At 49.2% G+C, this 24,881-nt stretch overlaps 1 long non-coding RNA gene across 2 annotated transcripts; it reads left to right on the plus strand.

Moving 5' to 3' along the window:
- On the plus strand, positions 4,690–24,881 carry D630033O11Rik (RIKEN cDNA D630033O11 gene). Of its 2 annotated transcripts, none has more exons than NR_168927.1 (3): positions 4,690–4,870; positions 10,127–10,297; positions 24,665–24,881. It is a non-coding gene; the product is annotated as an RIKEN cDNA D630033O11 gene (long non-coding RNA). The 2 variants fall into 2 exon arrangements; NR_168928.1 differs by lacking the exon at positions 4,690–4,870 and adding an exon at positions 8,944–9,273.

Here is a 24,881-nt window from a genome sequence, read left to right on the forward strand (position 1 = left end):
AGGGCATGGGGGTTGGGGGCAAGAGAAAGAAACTTGCTTCAGTTACACCGAAAGTTTGAGGCTAGCCTGGGCTACATTAAGACATCGCCTTAAGCAACAAGAACAAATCGAGTTCCCCACCCCCAACCCCAGCCCCCAGGGTCCATCTTCCTCTTCACTGCCTAAGAGGCTTAGGGAGAGCAGGGATGCTCCTGTCGTGTGGTCCAAGCTGAAGGGCCTAGCACCATCAGCTGAAAATGAGTCATTTTGATGTTGTGGGTAGTCAAACAGATACACCTGATGCTGGAGGGGCCCTGCTAGCTTCAGGGATGCTTCAGGGGTTCTCATGGATGAATGTGGTAGCTGAGACTTCTTGGGGGCAGGAGCTTGAGTAGGAGGGGAGCAGAAGACCACCTGCTCCCCCCCTCAGGCCAGGCAGGCCTACAGATGAGACTCAGAGGGACCACCCAGGGTGTGAGGCCTGCCTGCCACCAGTCCTGAGACCCAAGGGCCTGCAGGAGCTTCTGTGAAGGCCAGGACTGAGTTCGCCTTCCCTCAAGTGGAGCATTATTGTGGGGTTCAGGCCCCCATTACCCCTGCCACCCTCTTTCAGGTCCTTAGGGTGCAGGGATCCATGTGTGGTTTTCCTGTTGTAGTACCCCCACAGGTTTCCTTCAACACTCAGGGCATTTCATTCTCTCTTCTCTGCCTCAGAAGGAATAGATCTTAAATAACAATGGGAAAGCTAAGCTGAGTGGGATAGCGAATGGCTACCATCCTCCACACTGGAAAGGTGGAAGCAGGAGGGTAGCTGTGAGTTCAAGCCTAGCCTAGGCTTCGAAGAAAGGCCCCATTTCAGAGACCAAATCAAAACAAACAATAGCAAAAAAAAACCCCAAAACCCAGAACAACCAACCAAGGAAAACAAACCAAACAACCCAAAACAACAGCAACAACAACAACAGCCCCCCCCCCCCCCATACTAAGTAAGAGTTAGAGCTCTCAGGAAATGTCACCTTTGACTTGCCTCTGACCTCTCTGCTAATGCAAGTTTATAGTTCCCTTTTGAAAACTAGGCCGGAGTTGAAAGGAAGAGATTCAGGGTTGTAGCGGGTATCCGTGTGCCTGCTGTAGCCTGCTGTACAGATGGAGGCAGCCGCTGCTTCAGCTGCTCTGTAATGTCTAGAGGGCCCTGCCATGTTCCTTCCTCAGAGTGGCTCTGTGCTGGTGGGAGCTGGCCACAGTCATGCTCCCTGGGGAAGTAGGACCTCTGATTTCCAATGATTGACTTGGAGAGAGTCCTGGCCTCTGCTTGAATATGAGTTATCTGTATAGGCCCAGGCTGGAGCACTCTCCACGGAGCTATCAAGGCCTTGATGACACTATAGAGTAGTCGCCTTAGTCCAAGCCTGCTTCTTCCCTTGTAAGCACATGCAAAGCTCTGCTTCCCAGGAACTCCACCTGAGACAGAAAGGAGCAAAAGAAGGCAGTGGTGTGTGTGTATGTGTGTGTGTGTGTGTGTGTGTGTGTGTGTGTGTGTGTGCTGGGGGTGGGGTGCATGTGTCACGGCACACATATGGTGATCAGAGGATAACTTTGCAATCCTTTCTTTCTTTTTACCTTTACACAGGTTCCAGGGATTGAACTCAGGCAGCCAGGTTTGTGTAGTGTAGTCAACACCTTTACCCACTGAGCCATCTTGCCAGCCCCTGTCTGTTCCTCTCCCCACCGATGCCACATGGTTGGAACTTCAGCTTTCAGTATCTCTGGGTACCAAAAAGGGGGTCACCTATACCCAACCTAATTGACAAGACCCAGGCTTAGTCCTGCCCTAGTGACAGATGAGGACACCACAGTAGGACCATGAAAGGCAACCTTGTTGAACTAATGCTCAAAACCCCGTGATCCTGAAGAGATGGTAGGCATTTTGCCTGTTCCTGGGGACCAGGCTCCTATCACTAGCCACAGCCCTCCATAGATTTGTGGCCATCAGTCATGTAGGGGCACCGCCCAAGCCCCTCCTTAGTAGAGGATGTGACCTATGGTCACATAGCCTCAGGACAGATCTCCATTTTAATGAGGTACATAAAGGACTAGAGAACTTAGCCAATAAGTTTTCCTTCTCAGACACTCCTCCCTGCAAAAGGTGTTTAACCTCAGCCCCACCCTGAAAAGTGGGGTATAGTTTTAGTCATCTACTTTATGCCATGACAATACATGCCTTAAAACCAAGGACTGCCTCTTTTCATCAGGATCCGCTGTAGGGAGCCATGGAGAAGGCCTTTGCCTACAGAGCCTGTAGGCCTCTCTGTGCTCCCAGCCATGGCTGCCACCAAGCCAAGCCAAGCCAAGGACTCTCCCAGCGGGACTAGCTGGAGCTTCCCCCTCCCCATCACCCTACCCCAGGCCCTGGGCTAGATCCAGCCATCAGCCCCCACTCTATTCTCAGCTCTTCCACAGCATCCAACGCTGCCTGGGTGTTTGAGAGCCTGAGAGCCAGAGGCCCGGGGACCCCCAAACTATCTCCAGCTGTCCCGCACCTCACACCGTGCCTCCCCACCCTTGGAGCGGTGTCCCTTGGTTTCCCCATAGCCTGACACCAACCCAGCAACAGCGACAGCGTGGGGTAAGTGGAGGGTGGGGGAGTGGGGGAGTGGGGGGTAAGGGGTGGGAAGGTTGGGGAGAATGGGATTGACTCCCCGAGTCCCACCTCCCCGAGCTGCTGAGCCCTGTGGCAGAGCAGACTCGAGACCCTATAACCCTACATACCATTGATTTTTTTGGTTAATTAGTGCCCTCTGGTCTCCACGCAACTAAGGAACAACAGTTCTTCTGGTCTGGTCAAGGCAAGTTTAAAGTTAGCAGCCAGAGTCACAGGCTTCTCCCTCAGGTCTGTCTCCAGCGTACTCTGGAGACCGCAGTGTGAAGAGGACTCCCTGAAACTATGTGCTTCTACACCACAATGCAGTTCTACCCTTGACATATTCTCTATGAGAAGAAGCCCAACTCTAGACACCTCCTGCTGAGGAATGGTGGGCCTGGAAGGACATCTAGAAGGAGTTTGGAAGCAAAATTAGCTGATATCACTTTGGTTCTGGTGGACCTACTAAGTGCTCCCTTGAGACACTCTCAGGTCTCTTTGAATGACGGCATGCTCGGCTTTACCTGTCCCTTGGATATTTTATACTTATATCTACAGTTCACAAAAAATAACTCCCTTGAACTTGCTGTAGAGTCAAGGATGACCCTAACTTCTGATCCCCCTGCCCTACCTCTCTAGATGTGGGACTAGAGGTGTGGTCTAAACATGCCTGATTTACAGGTTGCTGGGGAAGGAATCGGAAATTCATAATGGTAGGCAAGCTCTCTCCTAACTGAGCTACACCCCTAGCTAATATTAACCCTTTACCTATTTCTATTAAATTGGAGCTTCCAGATGGGGAGATGAATTTGAGATCTGCCAATTTCCCCGGGAATGTAAGACTCTGGGGGAGGAGGTAGGTGTCTAGAAGTAGGTTTCCTACCTACTGAATGGACAATTGGGAATCTCTTGTCTTGTAGCTACTGCTATGAAGTAGGGTGGCACAGTGGTAGTATGGTGGGGTAGCTTGGTGGTTGTAGTGGTTTAAATGAAAATGATCCCATAGATTCTAGGGAGTGGTGCTATTTGAAAAGATTAAGTGCTGTGGCCTTGTTGGATTGGTGTGGACTTATCGGAGGAAGTGGGCTTCAAATGCTCCAGGCAGGCCCAGTGTCTGCACCCTTCTCTCCCTTCTGCCTACAGATCCAGGTGTAGAATTCTTGGTTACTTCTCTAGCATTAAGGCTGCCTCTATGCTGCCCTGCTTTCCACCATGATGAGGACAGACCAACCCTCAGCCAGCCCCAACTAAATGTTTTCCTTTATAAGAGTTGCTGTGGTCATGGCATCTATTCACAGAGATAAAACCCTAATGAAGACGCCCAAACGTTCTCTCTCTCCTGCTGCCTGCAGATCCAGATATAGAATTCCTAGCACCATGTCTGCCTACATGCTTGCATGCTTGCGCCATGACAATAATGGACTCTGAAATCATAAGCCAGCCCCAATTAAATGTTTTCTTTTTTAAGAGTTGCTGTGGCCATGATGTCTCTGCACAGCAATAAAAACCCTAAGACGGTGGTAGTGTGTGGCTCGGTAGTAGAGTGGGCCTCATCTTGTAGGGAATGCTCTTTCAGCCACAGAATTGCCTGTAACTGCTTCTAACTGCTCTCTCTCTCTCTCCCTTCTTTTTAATTTCTGTGAGAAGAATCCCAGTTTGCTTTCTCTGAGCTTTGTGTGTGTATGTGTGTGTGTGCGCGCACGCGTGCGTGTGAGCATCACAACTTGTATTTTCCCACTTAGCAAAATATTAATTATCCTACCCTGGAACCTCTCTGTCGGGTGTATTTTCCTCGTGCCACCCTCTAAGCTGTGGGGTACCAAGAAACTGCTGTGTTTTTCCCTCATCTCAGCAAGACTCCTGTAGTGTCTGAGGGGAGACCTGTCCCACCTCGCTGGGTGCAGGCTAACCTCTGTGCCTCACAGTGGCATCCAGTGCTCCTGCTGTCTCAGCACGGCTCACACAGTGTGGGAACCTGTCATTTTCCTCCAGGAGGCTGTGAACGTAACTGCACCTGTATTCACACTATCATCTGAATTCCCAATGCCTAGTGCAGTGTCTGGCATAGAGTCATGGCTCTCGGAGCAGTTCCAGTGAAGCAGGTAAATGAATGAAAATAAAGAAAATAATGAAAATAAGGAACAGAGTGAAGGAGGCGCAGCTTCCTGTCTGCACCACGGCATCGGTGTCACCTCTTGCACAGTCCCATATGGAACTTATGACTTGAGCCCTTCCTGCCCTGGGTGTCTGGTGAGTCCTAACCTCTGTCCCTGCCTACTGAGGGGGAAGGCTCCAGGGAGCAAGTGCAGCCAAACGCAGAGTTTGAAAGAGTCTTAGTGAACAAGCGATTGATGGTCATCTGGATCCACCATGGGAGAATTGGTCCCTGGTCGCTGAGAAGGAAAAGCCTCCGAATTCTAAGCACTGGCCTCTCGGGTCCCACTTCCCACTAACACAGTGAGCAGAAAATGGATTGGTTTTTCTCTGCTTCACAGATGAGGAGATTGTGGTGTGAGACGTGGAATTAAGCTTTACCCAAGGTGACAGAGCTGCCCAGGGACCAGGTTCAGGCTGAAGGGTTATTCTTTTTGTTGTTGTTGTTGTTGTTTTGTTTGTTTGTTTTTCGAGACAGGGTTTCTCTGTGTAGCCCTGGCTGTCCTGGAACTCACTCTGTAGACCAGGCTGGCCTTGAACTCAGAAATCTGCCTGCCTCTGCCTCCCAAGTGCTGGGATTAAAGGCATGCGCCACCACGCCCGGCTGGGTTATTCTTTTTTTAATAACTTCTGACCAACAGGATAGCTGAATGCAGCCTAGCCCCCAAATTGTAAACTTAGTTAAAACGCTATGTTCTATTTTTTGCAATTAAAAATAATTACTATGTTGTGTGTGTGAGAGAGAGAGAGAGAGAGAGACAGAGACAGAGACAGAGAGACACAGAGAGAGAGACAGAGAGACAGAGAGCACACAAGCACAACGTTCAGTCTCCTCTTCCATCACGTGGGTTCCAGGGCTTGAACTCAGGTCATCAGGCTTGGTGACAAGTCCTTGACCCATGGAGCCATCTGTTAGCTGCAATTTGTGTGGTTTGTGAGCACAAACAACTTGTGTAGCAATAACAAAAGGCTTGGCATGTCTGGGGGCATGCGCATGGTGGCTATGAGGGCTCTTAACTGAAATGAGAAAGAAAATGAGGGTGTGGGTGGGGTAGGGTTTGGTGGTGCGTGCGTGCGTGCGTGTGTGTGTGTGTGTGTGTGTGTGTGTGTGTGTGTGTGTGTGTGTGTGCAGCATGTATGGGGGATGGGTTGGCGGTGTGTGCAGTGTGTGTGTGTGTGTGGGTGCAGTATGTGCAGTGTGTGTGTGTGCAGCATGTATGGAGGGTGGCTTGGTGGTGTGTGCAGTGTGCGTGTGTGTGGTGGGTTGAGTGTGTGTGCAGTGGGTGGGGGTGGGGGTTGGTAGTGTGTGCAGTTGGGGCGGGGGCTCAGGCTGCATCCTGGAGCCTGATGCCTTCCAGCCTGTGCTGTGGAGAACAGAGAGAGAAGGGCAGAGCTGCTCATCCTGAGTTTGGGAGGGGGTGGAGGGGTGGGGTGGAGGGGAGGTCCAGAGGTGGAGGTAGAGAGGATGAGGGGATGAGGGATTGGGAGAGCTGCTGGGTCTCTTTTCTTAAAGTGGGTTGAGGCTCCAGTGAGGCGGTAGAGCTGGAAGCCATGAGAGCCTTCTGTGCTCTGGAAGCCATCAGAGCCTTCTGGGCTCTGGTTCGTGGGAGCCTCCTCAGCCCCTCAGGTTGGAAGCATCAGTCTCAAGCCCCATCCCCACTCTTCCCTGCTGCCCAGATCAGACACCAAAATATTTCCACATTTCCTTTGGAAAAATCCTGGGAGGTCTGTTTATGGCTATAGCATTGAGGCACACATCTGTGCACAGTTTGGCTGGGACATCTGGAAACCCAGGAACTGGAGTGTGGGGGAATTTGGAGCACATGCTACATACCTTTATCCCCAAAGAGTTTCCCTATCTCTTCAGGACTGCCATATCTGTTGGATCCTGTTTCTGTAAATAGTACCCACCCCCCAACACACACACAGTCTTTATCTGCATACATCTACACTCACAGAATACTGTCACACACACTTGGTTTCAGTAGGGTGAACTGCACACAGGGACATTCCTGACTTCAAACACGACACTTATTCATAATGCCCCAGCTCTAGGGAGCCCTCTGGTATTCAGGGTCATCACCCTTGAGCCAGTCACCAGCCTTAGATGGGTGGGACAATACATGTTGACTCAGCAAACCCACGCAGACCTATGCAGCACACAAGAAAGTGTGATTCACTTCCAGCCACCCACAGAAACCCACCCCAAACTGGTCAGGGCCTACTCACTCAGTCTCAGGAAAGGCCTGCCCTCCCCTGGGAGACCTGGGTACTTCCACCTGGGGAATGTCCCTGTTCTTGCCTAGCTTGCTCTTTTCCTAACAGTCTAACTGTAAGGCTATGTCTCCTCTGCAGGGCAGGGACAGATAGAGGACTCCAGGGACACCCCCCCTCCTGATTTACACCCAACATTGTCCCAAAAGACTTGAATGTTCCTGGGGTCATTCATCTGGCCAGTCTTAACCTTCCCATTGCCTAAGACACGTTGACTTCTTTGATTCCCCGCTGTAAAGCCTCCTTCTGTCTCCCTCATTCTTTGGGTTCCTTCTCTCTCAGCCCTGAGTTTCCTCCCAGATTCCAACAAATCTTCTTGGTCTGGCTAGGAATGTCTTCTTTAGGGGAGGTGGGGGAGGCGTGGCAGAGGCAGCAGAAGGGAAAGAGAAGAGGGGAGGGGTAAGTGGAAGGAAAGGAAGCGAGGGGAAGAAACATGGAGAGGAGGGGCCCAGGGAAGCAGGTGGTGGAGGTCAGGGACAGAGTCAGATACCTGGAATCACTGGACTCTTTTGGGAATCCATTTGAAGACCCAGCTAGGCCCACCCACATGAGACTGAGTTCCTTGGCTTCTCCAGCACTATATACCAGACCCCTTCTCTTCCCAGTCCACACCAGGATTCCCCAGGGCCCCAGAGCAGTTTTGAGCTTCTTCTTCAACACTTCCCTGCTCCTTCCACTTTTCCATGGGCAGGCTAGTTAGTGGAGGCCTAAAGGCCAAAGGAGTTCTGATCTCTTCAGCCTTCCCAGCCCTCCTGGGGTGCCTCCTCTGGCAGAGAGCCTAGGCCGCTGCAGACCCTTCATGCTGCCTCGGCCTTTCCAGGCTGGAGCACTGAAGTTTCTGTTCATAGCCTATAGATAGTTTGCCAGCCTTCTAACCCAGCCGTGAGCTAGGAACACCTTCAAATTCCACTGGAAACCTCGAAGCCTTTCATTTTAGCGTTAATGCGTATGGGTGTCTTGGCTGCGTGCCTGTCTGAACACCATGTGTGTGCGCCTGGTGTCTGTGAAAGCCAGAAAATGTTGTTGAACTCCCTGAAGTTACAGTTGGTTGTGAGCCTTCAGGTGCTCTTAACCACTGAACCATTTCCAGCCCCTCAAAGCTTTTTTTTTTTAATTGACTTTTTTTTTTTTTTTTAATAATTTCAATGTGATGTAAGCCACAGCCTACATGTGGAGATCCGAGGACAACCTGAAAGGCCATGTGGCTTCCAGGCAGTGAACTCAGGCCTTCAGGCTCATGGCAGGCACCTTTACTTATTAAACAATGTTACTGATTTTTGTTTGGGTTTTTGTTTTGTTCTGGGACAGAGTTTCAGGTAGCCCAGGCTGGTCTCAAACTCGCTATGTGGTCCGAGGATGACACTCCTGCTCCTCTTGCCTCTATTTCCCCAGTGCTGGGATTACAGCTATGTGCAACCACACCCCATTTTTATGGTGCACTGGGCATCCGGGCCAGAGCACTGTACATGTGAGGCAAGCCCTCTGCTAACTGAGCTAAGACCCCCAAGCCTCAACACACCAAGAAACCCATTTCCTCAAGGTTTTGCACCTCAGTCTGCTAAATGCAAAAGGGAGACTTCACTCAGTGGGACAGCTTAGAAGCCAGTGTCTGTCGAGCATCCAGCCATGTAGCTGAGTCTCCTGGTGGATGATTCGATGTCCATTTCCTCCCCTGACGTTCCCCCTTTACTCTCCTGAAAGCAGATGTGAGTTAGGGAAGAGCTAGCTGACCTCACTGCCCCGGGGACAAAGGAATGATGGCCTCAGTTCAAGAGCAAAGTACAGGAGTTTTTGATTAACTCGGGAACACCACAGGCTTCCAGGGGCCCAGCTGCTGCAGGGTAGGGTGTGTGGGGCGGGGCTCTTGAAGACTCATGAAAGAAATTGGTTGGTGTAGCACATAAAGCCATGAAGGCAGGCAAATGCCGAGGCCAAGGCCTGGCCAAACTACCTTTTGCTTCCCGGGCTTGTCCACAGCTGGAGAGGCAGAGCCCGGGCTGTGTCTGTCACTCTCGGTGACAAGGCTGCACTGTGTGTGCCTGGGACTGCAAGGCCATGGGATCTCCCCTTTGTCCCTGCTTCAACTCCCAGCCCCTGGCCCTAAGCACAAGTGCGTCAGAGGCGTGTTTTCTTCTGAACCCAGCTGGGACAAGGTCATCCGAGGGGAGGTTCCCTGTGCACAAGTTCAGTGCTCCTTGACCAGGAACTCGGCCAAAGGGCACAGGGTAAAAGTGAGTGAGGGGGGTCGTGTGTATGTGTGTGTGTGTGTGTGTGTGTGTGTGTGTGTGTGTGTGTGTATGAGAGAGAGAGAGAGAGAGAGAGAGAGAGAGAGAGAGAGACCCTGTCAGCTCCCTTAAAAACCTTTGGTGTTCCTATCCAGGGGTCCTCCCAGCCCTATCTAAGAGACATCCCAAGATGTTTTAGGAAGAAGGCCAAATTGCCATGTTTATTTTATTCTATTTTATTCTTTTTTAAAAAAAGCTTTATTTATTATTATACCTCTAAGTACACTGTAGCTGTCATCAGACACCAGAAGAGGGAGTCAGATCTCATTATGGATGGCTGTGAGCCACCATGTGGTCGCTGGGATTTGAACTCAGGACCTTTAGAAGAGTAGTCAGTGCTCTTAACCGCTGAGCCATCTCTCCAGCCCCTATTTCATTCTATTTTATTTTACTTTATTTAGACAGGGTCTCACGTAGTCCAAGCTGGCCTTGAACTTGTCCTATATTGTCCCCAATAGTCTTGAGCTCCTGATCTTCTTGAGTGTTGGGATTTCGAGCTTTCGCCACTATCCATGGTCATTTATTTGATGTTGGGGATTGAACTTGGGACCTCGAGCACGCTAAGGAAATCAATCAACTGAGCTACAACCCTACCACTCTTTATGTTTTTGAGACCCATTCTTGAGCTTTGTAGCTGCCTCTCTGGTCTCTATAGCTTTCCTGATTCTGGTTTGAGTCTTTCCCGGGTATCTGATAGGATTCGTTAGGTTCCAAGCAGTTTGTTTTTCTTCCTGTGGATGAGCCAAACTTTGGAGAAGATCCCTTAATTGCTTGTTTCTCCCCTCTCACGCAGCTCACCCACCCCCTAGCTGCCTTCCCACCCAGACACATGAGAAAATGTCCCGTTAGCCCTTCCAGTCATGCGAATGAGGCCACGATTGATTCAAAGGCAGTGGGCAAGGAGGAGGCCGCATGGAGCAGTCAGAAAGAACCAGCCCTTTGTGCTGCAGCAGGGTCCTTGGGGGTGAGTACATTTTTGGTGTATTTAGAAAGATTTCTTTTTTAGAACAGCAGCGGAGGAGGAAGAGGGAGGGAGAGATGGACGGAGAGGTCAAAGACAGGAGTGGGAAGAAGAGACAGGGACGGGACAAGAGCGGGGAAGAGTACTTACACAGAATAGAGGGTGACGGGCATGGGAAAGGAGCCAGAGAGAGAAAAGCAGGGAAGAGAAGGAAAAGCCAGCCCAGGTGATTTGTGCAAGTCTTTCTCGATATAAGTAATAAAAAGAAAGTTGATGATTCAGCTCAGTGGTAGAGGACTTGCCTGACATGCCCTGAGGCCCTAGGTTCAATCCTCAGCACTGAAACTCAATGAACAAATGTGTGTAAAAAGGAGGTGCCGCGAGTGGGGTTGACTTCCATGCATTTTCTTCCATAGGCTACGCAAGTCTCATTAACTTGCTTACACTGGATTTGAACTTACTCTCTGTTGCCTGGGAGGTCTTGAACCTGTGATGCCTCCTACCTACCTCAGCTTCCTGAGAAACTGGGATCACAGGCCTAATTGCCAGGCATGGCCAAATTGTGTGTGTGTGTGTATCTCTCTCTCTCTCTCTCTCTCTCTCTCTCTCTCTCTCTCTGTGTGTGTGTGTGTGTGTATGTGTGTGTATGAGAGAGAGAGCATGCGCAATGCATAGACTCATGCACACACACATATACGCGTATACACATATGTGTGCACATGCAGATAAAAGGCTGACACTGAACATCTGTCTTATTTACCTATTTTTCTGATGCAGAGTCTTTCACTGTATCTGGAGCACACTGATTCATTGAGATGCCTCATCAGGATGCTCCCAGCATTCCTGTTTCCATTTCCCTAGCCTTGGGATTACACGTACACGCTGTTTGCACTCAATGTTTGACCTGGGAGCTGGTCAAAAGGTTTCATGCTTGTATGCTTAAGTTGTTTACTGGTCTAGCCTTCTCTCTAGATCCTTTGCTTTCATTTTACACGTGGGGAAACCGAGGCTGCGTGGGGCATCGTAACAGCTAGCACAGAGAAACTCTTGCTGTCCTGGACATGCTAAGTCTCTACAAGGGTGAGCCTATTTAATCTGCACAACCAGGTGAGGCAGGTTCTAGCATTATTCCCCTTCACAGGTCAGCGTGTAAAGCCCCGCTGATTCCTAACTGGGGGGCATTCCCCAAAAGCTGAGAAACAATGGGCTGGATGTGAGACCCAGTCTCAGAGGACTGAGTCTTAAAAGGGGGAGATACACCTCCCATGTTCTATTGCTGTTTCTTGACTCTTCTGTCATTTAGGGGAAATAAGCACAATTCATTCATTCATTCATTCATTCATTCATTCATCCATTCTCCTGAAAAAGTTCTCATTGCCTGTGCCGTATGTGCTGGGACACTGTGCTAGTGTTTGGGAATCCCACAGTGATACCGCTACCCTCTTGAGGCTCTCAGCTGAGTGAGCGAGGCCATAAGTAGGTGAGCAGTGACCTCACAGAGACAACTGCATGGAATCTGTCTCAAGGGTCCCTGAGCACATGGTGTCCTATCTCCTTCCTCCTGGGGAGGAGGAGCCAGCTCTGGCATATTTTGTAGGGACAATGGCTTGCCTGAGGTGAGAGGACAAGTACACAGGGCTTCAAGACACTCCCTCCTTCTCAGAATCCAGGCCCTGTTCCCTGATTCTTGCAGAAGGAAAGGGTTGCAGCCTGAGTGCTGGGAAATCAGGGAAGAGATGGAAATAGAAGGTATCCAGCTAGGAAAGGAAGAAGGGTGTGGTCACTGCTGGTGTCAAGGACTTACATATAGGAGTCCCTAAGGAATTTACAGAAGAACTATTTCAAATAATAATAATAATAAACAGTAAAATCTATACAGAAAAACCAGAAGGAGCTGGATGTGGTGGCATGTGTCTGTGACCATCGTATTTGAGAGACCGAGGCAGGAGAAAGACATGTTTAGGCAAGCCTGAGCTCCACAGTGAAACTCTGTCTCCAAATATCAAGGGCCGAGGATGTGGCTCAGTGGTAAAACTCAGCACGCCCATGGTTCTGAGTTTGATCACTAGCGCCCCCTGGCCACTCCCACTCACATGTGCAAACCCAAGAACTGGTGGCACATCTATGTTTATCACGAATCATGCCTCGGCTGGTGAAGCCAATTAGCAGGTGACTATCTGAGTTAGATCCCTAGGATCCACATAGTGGAGTGAGAGAGATGACTCTCGAGGCCATCCTCTGCCACATGAGTACCCTGACATATAAGCCACCCACATACATACTCACACAAAATAAATGAAGTAAGGCCAGGGCATAGTGGCACATGCCTTTGATCCTAGCACTTGGAAGGCAGAGGTAGGTGGATCTCTGAGTTCGAGGCTAGTCTGGGCTACAAAGTGAGCTCCATTTCAGGACAGCCAGGGATACAGAGAAACCTTGTTTTGAAAACAAACAAACAAAGAACAAACAAAAACAAGGAAAAAAAAGAAGTCAACTAAATGAATTTAAGTGTAATACATTAAAAATGAATCATGTGAAATGCAGGAATACTAAGAATTCTACCGATAGGTTATTTCTCCTTGAATTGAAATGAGCCAATTCAAGACAGATTAGATTATATTAAAGGCAGGTTTATTGAGAGGCTGCTCCTGGGCCCAGGTTCACTGGTCCCAAGGATTGAGGCTAGGGGAGTCATCATTCAAAAGAAGGGTGAGGGAGGGGAAGAGAAAGAGAGAAAGGGTATGCACTCAGAGAGAGAAGTGGAGGAGGAGGGGGAGGGGGAGGAGGGGAAGGAGGAGGAGGAGGAGGAGGAGGAGGAGGAGGAGGAGGAGGAGGAGGAGGAAGAGAGAGCAAAATGTCTGGGGGAAGGGCAGTCCAGCCTCTGGGTTGCAAAGTTCAGGGTTGAGCGCAGGGTATGCCAGGTAGGGACTGAGGGATGCTGGGAGAACCTGGAAGCCAGATCTGCTTTCATATGTAATATATACACTTTGGTCCCTTGTCCCTGGGTTGGAAACTAAACACATTCCATTTACAGTGACTACAGAAATAGTTAGGATTAAATTTAACCAGGGAGTTGAAAGACTTGAATACAGAAAACCATATGTAAAATATAAATAAAAATGTGAAGGACATGAAAATAATTGGTAAGCTATACCATATTCATGGAGTGGAAAAATTAGTGTTGTTAGCTATCCACAGGGGTTCTTTGAGCACAAGTCACAGGCATACACACCTGCGTGCACACACACACACACACACACACACACACACACACACACACACACTAAATAAGCAAATAAATACAAATTTAAAACAAAAGAGTCCAATGTCTATGTTTGGGATTTTGTAGAAACTGTGTTCTTCTGATATATCTCATTCTCTTGCTTTTCCTCTGTCTCCCAATAGAGGGGGCCATTGGGAGAGTTGGGAAGGGAAAGGTGGGGGAGTGCGGGGGTGGGGGGTGGGGGGTGGGGTGGAGGGGGGGAGCATAATGTAGGCTGTTCAGTCTGCAGGGTTGGGTGGAGTACTCCATCTCTTTCCTCTCTCCCCATCTTCCTAGCTCCCAGCCCTCTCACATTCCAACCTCCATTTTCTTGTCCTCTACCCCATTATTTTTCTAACTCCTTCCCCCTCCTTTTCCTTCTCTCTAGTTTCTCCCCCTACCTTTTGCTGACCCATTCCCTTCCCCCCCATTTTCTCTGCCACCTTTTACTTACCCCCCCCCCCCATCCTCCTCCTTTTCTTCTGCTTCGAACTAATTGCTTAAGAGGTGAAGACCAGGTCGGCTTGTGAAAACCCTGATCCATCACCATGGTGATGCTAATTCAAGCCGAGTTCAAAGGAAATGACTCCAGTTAAATCTAACAAGCTGGAGCCAGGCGCCCAGCAAGGACCAGTGCCAGGAGGAGGGAGGCCCCTCGCATGCCAGGGCCCAGAAAAATAGGAAAAACAACCACGGACGCTCACACCTCTACTCTGGTCCTCTCTTGGCATCCTTCAGATCTGCCCAAACCTAAAGCCGACCAGTGAGCCCCCTGCCTTCAGACCAGACTCTACCTAAGTCATCTCAAATAGTTGGACATCCAGCAACATCCCCATTTTAAAGATGTTTAAAGACTTCTGCTTGCACTTCTGAGGTTTTAATCGCCCCTGCTGGGGAGAGCTCTTTATGGTTCACACCAGCTCACCCATTGCTTTCTAGTAAGCACAGATCTGGGAATACCACAAATAAAGAGACTGGTACTTCAAAGAATGTTTGTATTCACTCCAGTGGTGGTCCCCAAGTCGCCAGTGTGTAGGGATAAGGAAGCTTTTAGTGGGAATGTCGGCTAAGTCTGCTTAGCTTAGAATGGCAAGGTAAGCCCAGGGCTTGAGACAGCTGCTTTAACATCAGGAAGGGGAGGAGAGCCAGGCAGACGTAGGTGCGGGTGCTTGCCACTAAGGCTGACAACCTGAGTTTGATGCCCGGGACCCTTGTGGAAAGAGAAACCCAATTCCCACAAGTTGACCTGTGACCTTCAAATGTTTGTCACGGTGCGCGCGCGCGCACACACACACACACACACACACACACACACACACACACACACACACACACACAATGTAATAAAAATAAAAAAACAAAACCAGAAAGAGTCTCAATTCCATGACACAAGTAAGCAGCCATACATACGTTCTCTGAACAACCAGTCCCCACACTGTTCTTGTCCTTAACCCCATGGGCTCCTCGAGCCCCACAGCCTGTTTGCTGCCTGTCCCGACGTCCACACTGGTCAGCCACAGTGTGGAAGGATGCTTTCTCTCTACTGAGGGGAGGGACCATGGCTTTTTTGGTCTACAGCCTAGATTCTTTCCAAAGCAGGCAGGCACTAGTCATTTCATGTCTGATTGTTGAATGGGAAGCCTAGTGCGGTGGATGATCAGTGGCCACCTCAGAACAGGGTACCCCGAACAGCATGGTTTGGGAGCACTAAAGCCAACCTAGTTAGCTGTCCCGTCTCCACCTCCTGGAAGAACTCATTTCCATCTTCAGCCTCCCCAAAATATCAGTGATAAGGAGATAACTGTTTAGAAGAAAGAGCTGGAAGGCCCAGACCACCGTGCTTCTGCCGCAGCAGCAGCCGCTGTACCTCCCTCCGATAGCCAAAGCGGTTCATTTAAGCGAGCGAGCGAGCTATCGGAGGCCTGGCTACCGGCGCAGCGAGTTGGAAGGCGTAAAGCCGGTCCTCAGGTGTTTCCTGTGACCTTAAAGAAAAGCCTCCTCACCTTTATATCCCTCTCCCCGGCTTCTTACAAAGTAACACAGGACTCTCACGGCTGAGTTGGCACTGTGTGGGAAGGGACTTCAGGAAGCTGGGAACGCAATACTGTCCCTACCTGCATCGAGGTCCGTTGCGCCTCCCACCCCTCCCATGTTGAGGGACTCCCAGCACCGAGGTTGGATGGCCTGTGCGCTACATGATTTCACGCGTGACCCCCATCACGGCCTCAAAGGGAGAGCTGGTGTGTGTGAATTACCGAGGTGACAAGCGGCTAAGAGGGAGGAAGTGACTCAGCAGGGGGCTCGGGAAGGCCAGCCTCCGCTCCCGGGACAACTTGTTCAGTGCTTTATACTAGCCTGGTTTCTTTTATCCTGGCATCTCAAAGCCCCTTTTAAGCTTAAAGCGGCCCTGGCCCAGGGAGTTGGGTCATTATCTCAATTAACTGGAGAAAGCTGGGGTGGAGGCTGGTGGGTGGGGGTAACTTTCCTCAGAATTCTGCCTGCAGGCTGGTGCCCAGGGCTGCCAGGGTTTCCCTGCCCCAGACTTCTGCATTAAGCACCGGGGTGATGAAGGACTGTGGGGAGTCACCTTCCTGCGTGGTTAAAGTCCTCCTGTGAATTTGCCGGGCTGCAACTTCCCAGGGAGCCGCTGCCTGGTTAGAGTTAGGAACCATGGTGACCTGCAGGGAGAGGTAACAGGATGGGTCGGGAGCCAACCTTCCACCATGGATTGGAACCTGACAAGGAGACCCAGCTTTGTCAGCTGCGCTGGCTATGCCAGCCAGTGAACGGCATTAAGTTTCTCTTACCTTTTCTGCCAGAGCATCTATCTACCTGTAGCCCAGCAACCAATAACCGCTGGGCTCTGTGTACCCTACCTGAGATAATCAGTATGGTGCTGGCTTGGAAACTGCCTTGCTGGGCAGCCTTGAGTTATTCTTTTAACTTATCTGAATTTCAGGTGCATCAAAAGGTCCACTCAAAGAGTCTCGAAGACTGGAGAGCCGGCTCCCACTAGCACTGCTTGTGGGGGAATGGCAGGGTGTTTGGGCTGCTGCCGCCTTCAGTTTTCACAGGGAGCAGGGCACAGAGGGCCATGTAGCGCTCATGGGTCACACAGGCAGGCATAGAACTTAGGTTATTACCAGTAACATTTAAAGGGAGCGTGTCCTAGCCTCCCTTGGCTTGGTGAGGCGGCCTCCTTCTGCTGAGTCAGGGCACAAAAGGTGTCTGAGCTCTTGATCTCAGCTTGCTGGATAAGAGGGGGCAGAGTGCAGGGGTGTCCTGGGAAAGTAGGGCCAGATGTTGCACAAGGATGAGCAGGGGGTGGAGAGGGGCCATTTTAATGATGATGAGGAGGGCTGAGGAGTTCAGGGCTGGCTTCCTTGACCCAAGATAGCCACCCGCCCTTGTGCTGTTCCAAGCTGCAGGATCAAAGTCACCCTGTTCTCCCGTGCCCTAGGAGCAGGTAACAATGCTGGCCTCACCAACACCCCAGCTTCTCACAGGGGCCGCTTGATGTAGCTGCCGCAGTTTTTCTGAAGCCCAGCTTGCTCGCCCCCGCTTGTTTCTGAAGAGGCTGGTTCCAGCCCTTCTCTGTCCGCCTCCAGCTTGGGTCGCTGACTCAGTGCTTGCTGCATTGATGTCCAGGGTGCCTCTGGCTGCAGACCGTCCACCTCATTAACACCAGGCTTCTTGCTGCCCCGTGGGGGCTCTTCCATCTCAGCCCCCTCTTCCTTTCTCTCTGGCTGTCCACTAAACTGGGCTGGTCTATTCAAGGACCCCAGTGTCTGACTTTTGGTTTGCCCTTGGCCTTTACATGGGTCAGCAAAATGTGTGCCACAGGCCTGGCCCTGTCTATATCCTAGCCCTTCCAGCACAAGGGCAAGTGGCTATCTTGACACCTGGTGTATTCCTCAGTTGCTTTCTACCCTACTTTTGTTTGTTTGTTTGTTTTTCGAGACAGGGTTTCTCTGTGTAGCTGTGGCTGTCCTGGAACTTACTCTGTAGACCAGGCTGGCCTTGAACTCAGAAATCTGCCTGACTGCCTCCTGAGTGTTGGGATTAAAGGCGTGCACCACCATCCCCGGCTCTACCCTACTTCTTTAGTTTTGTGTGTGTGTATGTGTGTATATGCGTGTGTATGTGTGTGTTCATGTGTATGTATGTGTGCATATGTGTGTACATGTGTGTTTATGTGTGTACCTATGTGTGCCTGTATGTGTGTACCTATGTGTGCCTGTATGTGTGCCTATGTGTGCATGTGTGTCTGTGTGTGTGCATGTGTATATATATATGTGTGTGTGCCTGTGTGTATGTATGTATACATGTGTGTGTATATGTGTGTGCATTGTGTGTATGTGTGTACCTATGTGTGCCTGTGTGTGCATGTGTGTATGCATGTGTGCATGCATGCTGTGTGTGTACATCTGTGTAAATGGAGACAAGAAGACAACTTACAGGAGTCAGTTCTTCCTATATGGGTCCCTGGGATCAAACTCAGGTTTGGCAGCAAGCATCTTTACCAGCTGAGCGATCTTGCCAGATCCATCCTAATTTCTGAGACAGCACAGCATCTCTCACTGATTGGTTTAGACTGAGTGGTCAGCAAGCCTCTGGTCTTCTCCTGTCCCAGCACTGGGAACAGGCACAGGTGTGTCCCACTGAGCTGGCTTTTTACTTGGTACTGAGGATTGAACTCAGTTTCCCATACTTGTGCACGAAGCATTGTACCAACTGAGCCACCTCCCCAGCCCTATTTACTTACTTTTTGAGACAGGGTCTCATGCATTCCAGGCAGGCCTTGTAGTCATGACAACCCTCTTGGCTCGACTTCCCAAGCCCTGCAGGTATTCTATGCACACACCACCACAACTTGTTTAGGTGGTACTAGGGATGGAACCCAGGGTTCTGTGAATTCTAGGTAAACACTCTACCAACTAAACTGCCCCACAGCCCCCTCCTGGACCCTTTACAATCTAGTTCTAGCTCAAATTTCTCTCCCTCACCCCACTTGGCTTTGCCAGCCCTCTCTCCCAGGGGCTGTTTTGTGCTGACCTCTCAAGGCCTGGTTCACGCCAAAGGCCTCCGTCCATCTTGGATCTGTGTATCTGTGGGTAGTTGCTTACTCCTGGGCCTGGAGCCCAGCTGGGGAAACTAGGAAGCTTGGCAAAACAGAGACAGCTGCAAGCATCTTCTCACTGAGTCTGGAAGACGCATTAGGGTGGAGATGCATGGGAAGATTCAGTGGGTTGAGAAGCTGGGCTGGACATCCAAGTCGTAAGGAGAAAAGAATGTGAGCTTCGGTGGTTTGGGGATTCTAGAGAATGCCTTCTTCAGTCCGACTTCTTAGATCATCGCTGAGGTTCCCAAGCCCTCCGCGCTGCTCCCCGGATGTTTGCATCTTTCTCTTATCATCTCCTGCAGACGCTGGCTCAGTGAGCTTCCTGGGGTCTTTGGCTGAACACTGATTCCCTCATTTTGCAGATGACAGAGACTTACAAAGATGTGGTGACTGGTTTATACCCACATAGCCAAAGGTTCCTTCTGGGAGACCAACCAGAGGTCCTCCTGCAGGTGAAGCTCATCCTGCTACCATCTCACGCCTGTGAGGTGTGTGCACATGTGCACCTGTACGGTTGGTGAATCTCTGTGTAATTTTTCTAGAGCCCCTTACAGAACGTTTTAACCATCCCCCCAGTTCCCTTCCTCCCCCTTCTCTTCTCTCTTGGGTCTGTCTTGGCTTACAATTCAGTTTCTTGACAGAGGGTAAGAGGCAGTGGTGTTATCGGCACAGCTTCAGGACCCCAGGCTTCTGAAAACCCAGTGGCTGTTTACAAGTGAGTCCTGCCGGGGAAGGAGGGAAGTGGGTCTGCAGTTCACACTAGACACAGATGCAGTCCTGGTACCAACATGGCTTCCTGATGAGCCTAAAAAAGTGTTCTCTAAAGGCAAAGTGAAGAAAGCAGGTGGGTTGGGGGAACCTGTGTTCTGACTTTGACTTGCTCTTTTTCCAGTTGTATGACCTTGGGCAAGGCTGTCTAGATTTCAGTTTTCTTAGTGAGATAACGATGCTACCAGCCTCCTGGGAGTTGTATCAGAAGACATAATGGCCAGGAACATACTTGGAAGACTGCAAAGGGTCACCTCTCTCTCTCTCTCTCTCTCTCTCTCTCTCTCTCTCTCTCTCTCTCTCACACACACACACACACACACACACACACACACACACACATCCACTGGAGGAGTACAAAGGTTTGGACACATGCTCTAGTAGCCTTCTCTTCTCTTCTCTTCTCTTCTCTTCTCTTCTCTTCTCTTCTCTTCTCTTCTCTTCTCTTCTCTTCTCTCCTCTCCTCTCCTCTCCTCTCCTCTCCTCTCCTCTCCTCTCCTCTCCTCTCCTCTCCTCTCCTCTCCTCTTTTCTCTTCTTTCTTTTGTTCTTTCTTTCCTTCTTCCTTTCTCTCTCTCTCTCTCTCTCTCTCTCTCTCTCTCTCTTTCTTTCTTTCTTTGGTAGGATCTAACTATGGAACCCTGATTGGCTTGGAACTTGCTATGTAGACCAATCTTAGCTGGCCTTAAACACAGAGATCCACCTGCCCCTGCCCCTGCTCTCCACCCCCCACCCCCAAGTGCTAGGATTAAAGATGTGGGCCACCATGTCTGACCTCTGCTAGCTCTCCCCTTTTTTATTGAAAATAGATTTTTTTCATACAATGTATTCTAATTATGGTTTCCCTTTCACCAATTCCTCTAAGAATCTGTTTACCTCTCTTTCTGTCTTTCCTTAGAAAACAAGCAGACATCTAATGAATAATAAAAAAAAAAAAAACAATAAGATAACAAAACCAAACAAATTAGAAGAGGAAAAAACCACCTGAACAAGAAAAGGAGCCAAAGAGAAAGCACAAGAAACACGTACAGACTCAGAGACACACATGTTCACACACAGCAAAATCCCATAAAACCACAAAACTGGAAGCATAATTATATATGCAAAGGATCTGTAAGGTTAAAAACCAGTCCCGACAAAACAACACGAGCCAAAGAACCTCGTCCACAGATACCACCGAGCTCACTTCCTGCTGACAGTCTTCTGTTGGGCACTCTGCCTGTCCTTAAGAGTAGTTTGTATGCCCAGTAAGACTCTGTTGGATGAAACTAACTATTCATTTGCAAGTGCTTCTGGGTTAGGAGTGGGAGCGTGTATCCACGTCTCCTTTCAGCTCTAGAACTCCATCAGACCTAGACTCACGTAGGCCGTGTATGTTGCCACAGTCTCTGTGAGCTTGGTGTGTGTTGGTCCTGCTGTGTGACAGCCTTGTTTCCTTGGTGTCCTGCATCCCTGGCTTTTACAGTCTTCCTACCTCCTCTTCTGCAGGATTCCCTGATCCCTGACAGAAGAGGAGGATTGGGTGGAGATATTCGTGTAGGATGGAGTGTTCCAAAGTTTCTCACACTCTGCATACTGTGGGCTTTGGTATCTGTTCCCATCGGCTGCAGGAGGAAGCCTCCCCATGATGGCTGAGCAAGGCCCTGATCTCTGAGTATAGCAGAATATGGATCGGAGTCGTTTTGTTACTACGTCCCTTTAGCAGAACAGCACATCTGGTTTTCTTCCGGGTCCCGGGCTTGTCTAGTCTCAGGTTCTTGGCCACCCAAGTAGTATCTGGGATGGATTCTATCTCATGCCATGGGCCTTAAAGATGATCAGGTATTGGTTATTTCTGCCTACAAGCTTTGTGCCACCATGGCACTAGCACATCTTGTAGGTAGGTCACCATTGCAGATGGAGGAGTTTGTAGCTGATTAGTGCTTACCTTTCTCCTTTGGAATCCTGCACAGTACCTTCCACTAGCATAAACTGGAACTGGAAGGGATAAAGACTCTAGGTGGCTCCAGGTCAATTTCTCCATGTTCAATAACTTGTCTACATACTGTTTTTGGACTAATTTCAGTTTGTAAAGAGTAGACAATAGCCTGGTGTGATAGCTATTCTTTTTTTTTTTTAAAGATTTATTTATTTATTATATGTAAGTACACTGTAGCTGTCCTCAGACACTCCAGAAGAGGGCATCAGATTTCGTTACGGATGGTTGTGAGCCACCATGTGGTTGCTGGGATTTGAACTCGGGACCTTTGGAAGAGCAGTCGGTGCTCTTAACCACTGAGCCATCTCACCAGCCCCAATGATAGCTATTCTTGGTTGTCAACTTGATTACATCTGGAATTAACCAAATACACCAAAATACAGAGCACATCTGTGAGGAATTTCTACTTAGCTTGAAGTGGAAGGTTTATCTGGATTTCTAATCCAGATCTTTAAAGTAGGAAGACACATCGTTATTTATTTATTTGTTTGTTTCTTTCTTTTCTTTTCTTTCTTTCTTTCTTTCTTTCTTTCTTTCTTTCTTTTTTTTTTTTTTTTTTGAGATAGGGTTTCTCTGTGTAGCCCTGGCTGTCTTGGAACTCACTGTGTAGACTAGGCTGGCCTCGAACTCAGAAATCTGCCTACCTCTGCCTCCCGAGTGCTGGGATTAAAGGCGTGTGCCACCACGCCTGGCTGTTATTTATTTTTTAATGTGAGCTGGTGTTTGGTCTGCCTGTATGTCTGTGTGAGGGTGTCAGATTTTGAAGTTACAGAGAGTTATGAGCTGTCATGTGGTTGCTGGGAATTGAACCAGGGCCTTCTGGAAGAGCAGTCAGTGCTCTCAACCATTGAACCATCTCTTCAGACCCAAAGACACACCTTTAATCTAGATCTTTAATCCAGATCTATCTGGGCCACACCTTCTGCTGGAAGTCTTTATTAAGACATAGAATGCTCTTTTCCTGCCTTTTCTCTTCTTGCTGGTAAATCCATTCCTTCACTGGCACTAGAGCCTACTTGTTTTGGATTCCAGCATCTACTGAAGACCTTCTGAGACATCCAGCTTTGTGGACTGAGCAACTTCTGGATTCTTGAACTTTCCATGCATAGGCAGCCATTGCTAGACTAGCTGGACCATAGCCTGTAAGTCATTCTAACAAATCCCCTTTATATATACATATGCATACACACACACACATATACATATACACATACATATACATATTCTGTATGTTTCATTACTCTAGAGAACCCTCACTGATACACCTGGGTTGTTTGGGGGTTCCCATGGGGGTCTTTTGGCCAACAACTCGATTAGATACAACCCAGTCCTGGTACTAGAAGCTCAGCTGGTGATAAGAGATGTCCAGTTGGGGCTCCATCCCTTCACACACACACACACACACACACACACACACACACACACACACACACATACACACAACCTGCTAGCTTTTGATGACATAGCTTGAGAGCACATATACCTCTCCCTCCTCTCCCATAGAGGGTCAGATCACACAGCTTGTTCTCAGATACACTTCTCATGGTAGCCTCCATTCCTCTAATAGGGGTGCAGCAGGAACCTGAATAATCACTGGAGATGCAGAGAACACGACAGGATGACTATGGTGATGCTTCTGTTGTAATCGAAGCTCAGGGATGGGTGGTGCTCCCTGGGTGATCTCAGCTGGGGTCACTGTTTTATAAGAGGCAGACTCAAAGCAAAGTAAAGTAGTTCGTGTCAGAACCAGGTTCTAAATACAGGGAGGATAAAACGCAAGTACTTGTCATGGACAGACACATGCTCGTTTCTAGACTAGTGAAGGGACATTACCCATTGGCTATTGCTCTCTTGAACTGGCATGTATTATTACCAAGCGGATAAGTATCTATGATGGTGGTATCCACTGACCAAATTCTAGGGTATAAAGAAGCAGTTGTCTTTGGAAGGGGTAAGTAGGTGTTCTGTTGCAGACAGTTAGGGGAAAGAGACTTAAGGAAAAGGTTGGGAATGAAGAATAAGACAGAGAAAAGCCTGCCTGACAGGCTTTCTTTGTTGCTATCTGGGAGACAACTCGTGACCTTTCTCCATATGCTGTGTAACTGGCCAGCTCTACCCGATCCTGAGTGAGAAGAGCTGATAGGTCTTACTGTCTCCAGCTTAGTTCTCCATAGCAGAACTAGGCCATGTTCTCAGGAATAACATACTCAGACAGGACAGTGCTTCTTTTGCATTTACACACAGGAGGATGTGTTGTGATGCTATAGTGGGGCACTGGGTCTTGGTAAATGACAGTCTGGGGTTACCATGGTTACTGGTAAGAGATGAAAAGAGATCTATCTGGCAGTGGCCAGCCATGGTGGAGATGGTGGCCTATTCACAAGTAAGAGGCTGAGCATCCTGATGGCTGTCACGATGAGCAAACTCATCGGGATTGCTGATGCTTAGGCAGGAAACCGAGCCAAAGGTCATTTTGTGTATCTTCCTGCTTCAAGCAGGACTAACGTTTGATGTATGGCTGTCTGGTTATTACCCCATGTTTCTGGGGCTTATGGCACTGTCTATAGACTCCTCTAATTCTCTCTCCATCCATCATTTATTGAAAGAGGAATAAGGCATGGGTCCTTTTTCTTAAGGACTTACAGTTCAAGGCTGGGTATGACGGCACATACCCACAATCCCAACACTGAGGAAGCAGTCAGGAAGGGAGAGAAGAAGGGGGAGTTGGAGCCCAGCCTGGAGTACACAGTAAGACTCCAGTCTTCAAAACAAAACAAGACGACAAAACTCAGAGCTGAGGCCGGGCTGGTGGCACATGCCTTTAATCCCAGCACTCGGAGGCAGAGGCAGGCAAATTTCTGAGTTTGAGGCCAGCCTGGTCTACAAAGTGAGTTCCAAGACAGCCAGGGCTATACAGAGAAACCCTGTCTCGAAAAAGCCAAACAAACAAACAAACAAACAAACAAACAAACAAACCTCAGAGCTGGAGGTGTTACTCAGAGGTAGAGGACGGCCCTGGATTGCAACCTAGACATTGGCAGGAAGTGAGAGAAAGCCCTTATAGCTTGGGATTTCTGAATATCCCAATGCCCCACAAAGGAATAACTTCTAGTGTCCAATCTACAGGCTAAAACACATCTAGTGTTAATAACTAATGTCCTCACTTTATAAATAAGGATGATTATAGTAAGGTCACACGTGTAGTCATCTGTGCAAACCTGAAGCATATATTCTTTTTGCAGATACTTTTGAGAGTGTTGTCATCTATCCAGATGAACTGGGTGATGCTCTTCTGCGCTGGACACTCAGCATACGCTTCAAGCTCACTTGGTCTAACCTGGGACTTGGACCAACATTCAACCTGGGGTGAAGCCTCACAACTGGTGGGCTGAGCTCCTGTTACTGCCCCGCTCACTGCCCCCTGTAGTATGGCAAATAAACTTGTTTTCTTTCTATCCA

The sequence above is a fragment of the Mus musculus genome, chromosome 9 (genome assembly GCF_000001635.26).
Source record: "Mus musculus strain C57BL/6J chromosome 9, GRCm38.p6 C57BL/6J".
In the NCBI taxonomy this organism is placed as follows: Eukaryota; Metazoa; Chordata; class Mammalia; order Rodentia; family Muridae; genus Mus; species Mus musculus.